The sequence below is a fragment of the Gossypium hirsutum genome, chromosome A01 (genome assembly GCF_007990345.1).
Source record: "Gossypium hirsutum isolate 1008001.06 chromosome A01, Gossypium_hirsutum_v2.1, whole genome shotgun sequence".
NCBI lineage: Eukaryota > Viridiplantae > Streptophyta > Magnoliopsida > Malvales > Malvaceae > Gossypium > Gossypium hirsutum.
The window spans coordinates 51,521,800-51,525,639 of NC_053424.1; the positions used below are offsets into that span (position 1 = coordinate 51,521,800).

Sequence of the window (3,840 nt, forward strand, 5' to 3'; positions counted from 1 at the left end):
AAAGGAAGTTGAAACAAAATGTTCAACAGGGAGAAACTAAAAATTAACTTGCTTAGCCCTTATCTTGTAGAACCACATCATATGCCACCGGAGGCGGTTGAGCAAAAACAACTAACCCAATTTTGCATCTTCTAACCTCCTTGGCTACAGCATCAACAACCTTATTTGTTGTTCTTGGCACAAACCAACCCTTCGCCATCTAATTACATATCTCTAACCCTATCTAATGGCTTCCCCTTCTTTCATTTCTTAGTATTAAATCCACCGCCATTTTATTAATAACTAATTGACATACCCCTTTCTCCCATGCTTTCTAAACAGGCTCTAATAATTATACTTTTATTCAATTATTATTTATTTTTATACCTTGCATAAATTTAGAGATATTATTAAGTGGATTGGGTTGGTTTTGTATTGGTGAGTCAATTTGAATTTCTAAAGTCATTTCAACTTTAATTTAAGTCATTTCAAATTTAAATTCTAAAAAAAAATTAAATTATTTTAAATTTAAATAATTTTGAAATCCAAATTTAATAGATGAAAATTTTTAACCTTTTATATCAAAGCATAATGTACCGAATTTAAATTAAAATTAATTGTACGGATTTTTAAGTTGATTAGAAAAATTCGGGTTGTGTTGTACATTTCCTTTTTGTTCATTAATAAGTGTAAATTGTGGTTAAAATTCTTATTAATTGAGGGCCACGTTTTGTTGAACTGCCATAAAGAGCCCACCAACTAGTATACAACTTGGTACTTGAGAGAGTTGTCATATTGTGCCTTGCCTTGTTGCATTAATATATCATTTACTATTTATATTTAGTTTTAATGTTTAATTTAATATTTAAATTTTTATTCTAATTTAGTATCTAAGTTAAGTTTTAATATTCGATTTAGCATTTAAATTAAACATCATGTGACCTAGTAAATATTTAACATATATGCTTTAATAAAAATATAAATATTTAATTAAAATAAAAAATATCAATAACTAAATATTAAAACCAAATATAGTACCAAATAGTTCATTAACCCTTACTTCAATGCCACCTAAATTCAATAACTTTATATATGAATACCATATCACATAAAATAAAATAAATATGACTCAATCAATTTTAAAAAATAAAATAAATATGACTCAATCAATTTAAAAAATTAATACAGTTGCAATATAAATATGTTGAAATTTATTTATTATAAAATATTACATAATAAGAATTTAAATATAATAGAGAAAGAGATTTTTTTTTTAAGTTAGAACAGTTCCAATAGAATCAATCATTACAAACATTAAACTAAATAATTGACTCAATTTATTTCAAATTAACTAACTAATTAGTTAGAATAAATCTTGAAGAGAACCTACACATTTACACAAGGTGAGACTTAAGTTTGGAGCTTCAAAATTCTCAGGACATTAATCTTGACATTAGGCCAAAATATCGAAATACAAATAAAAATCAGATAAACAACACCGTTAGTCACTCTAAATATGAGTTATTCCTATTTTGGTCATCTCAATTTTTTTTTTGTTAATTTGGTCTCCAAAAAATTGATTAAGTCTATTACCCCATTGTTAAATGGTTAACAAAAGACTAACGGTACATTTGTATAAAAAAATTTGGGGTGACCAAAATAGAAATGACTTCAATTTAGAGTGTTTAGTAAGTAACATACTCTAAGTTTAGAGTGACTAACGTGAAAATGCATCGTTAATCTTTATTACCATTTAACAATAAAATAATTAATTTATCAATTTTTTTAAGGACCAAATTTAAAAAAGAAAAATTTAAGGCCGCTGAAATAAAAACCATCCATATTTAGGATAATTAACGGAGTGATTACCAAAAAAAAGTGCGGTGCAACTTCGGTATCTCTGAAAAATAATATTTTATAACTATAGTTAATGAAAAGTCCCTATTTGATCCCATGTTAACTCTTGTACTAAAGTTTCAAAAAAAAATTAAAAATTCCATTATGATTTCTATTCGATAATATATAGTATTGACATCTGTATGTGTTGGAACATTAGTTGCAATTTCATGTTGTAATCCTTTTTAATATTTAAGAACAAAAAAGTAATGGCAAAAATGTAAATTATTTGATTGGAAATTTGATTTGTATTTTTTAAAAGTTGATTTTCTATTTTTAATGAGCAACAATTATAGGTAATATATCTAAATAAAGAACGAGATTGGCAACTTCGTTTAGAAAGACTTTTGAAGAATTTGAATTACATATTGACTCCTTTATTCAAAGAGATCAATCGACTAAAAGAGGGATTTTCTAAATGCCTTATCATGTTTTTCAAATCCAACCATTATCTTATGATAGATTAAAGGCGATCCAAGTTCGAAATTTAAACTAAGTTAATATGGTTATTGTACAAGCCCAATTTTGAGCCCAAAATCCTTAAAACCTACCTAGCCTAAAACCCACAACCCACTAAACCTAACAGAAGCCCAAACAACCAAAACCTACCCAAAACTAATCCCAATCTGACCCAACTAGCCCAAAAATTTAGGGTTTCAAAATTTGAAACCCTAAATCACCTATCCCCACCGCCCCTAGTCACATCTCCTGCAAGTGGCCTCTGCTCCATCGCCTCTTCACCTGCAAGCATTAAACGAGAGTGGACAGAAAGCAAATGGCATGTAAATGGCTATTTAAAGCCAAATCTAAAACCTTTGTACAGTCGGCACAAAAGAGAAATGAAAAAGGAAGCATTTTGATTTTAAAACAAAAAATCAGTGATTCAAAAAACACAAAGCAGCCAATCGAAGAAAAAAACTAAATCGGGAAACAAATACCAAGAATCGGATACCTAAAGAACTAAGGTGATTACATCCCGTGCGTTTTTTGATTTGTTTCTTTTTCTTTTCCATTTTTCAAATTTTCTATTTGCATGTATATATACCTATATTATAAACACTTAAAACAAAGAAAAAATAACATAAAAAAGGGGAGAAAATTTTACCATTTTCGAAACTCCGGCCACCGTGCGACGGTGGCGCACGGCGTTCCGGCGACTGGCTGGTGACCGGCCCCCTGGCCGGGAATCGCCCCTCTCCCCTCTCTCTCCCTTTCTTTCTCTCCTCAGCAGCTGAAATGAAGTTTTTTTAGGAATTTTCAAGCTTTTATAGCCTACCAAAACGGCACTGTTTTGCTGCCCAGTTTAAAACACAGAAACGACGCCGTTTCAGGCAATGACCCGAGGACCCGACCCACCTATGCCCAGGGTCCGCGTGTTTTTGGACTGAGGGGTTATTTGCGCCCTCAGTCCTTCCGCTTTTCCAAGGCTTCACAATTGAGTCTTATTTAATTTTAATTTGGCTCTAAAAATTTACTTCGTTTTCAATTTGGTACCTTTGCGAACTGTGCCGTTTTGGTAGATCGGGATATTTACTCCTTTGGTCCCTCCTGGTTGCTCGTGTGTTCAAATTAATTCCCTTTTTCCTTCATTTATTTGAAATTCGCCTCAAAATTCCACTGTTAATTCAATCTCATCCTTTTTTTACTTTTCCTCATTTTTCTAATTTAATTTTAATATTATTTATAATATCATATTTTATTATTGTTGTATTTTTATTAATAGTTCACTATTATCATTTTATTATATAAATATGTTATAAAATATTATTAATAGTTTCAATATTACTATTCTTATTAACGCATATGTATGTTAATAATATATTTTGTCTATTTTTTTATATATAGGTATATATATGAATATTCCTCCCTTTTAATACTATGTATATATTTTGATATATTACGTGTATGCTCTGTTTTGTATACTATGTATATATTATGTATATGCCTTTAATATTATTAGGTATT

The 3,840-nt window shown here is 29.4% G+C and overlaps 1 long non-coding RNA gene across 1 annotated transcript; it reads right to left on the reverse strand.

Moving 5' to 3' along the window:
* Window positions 1-2,205: 2,205 nt before the first annotated feature.
* LOC107896064 (uncharacterized) lies at window positions 2,206-3,094 on the reverse strand. Its single transcript, XR_001683573.1, has 2 exons — window positions 2,981-3,094; window positions 2,206-2,616 (listed from the first exon to the last, which is right to left on the reverse strand). It is a non-coding gene; the product is annotated as an uncharacterized lncRNA (long non-coding RNA).
* Window positions 3,095-3,840: the final 746 nt, after the last annotated feature.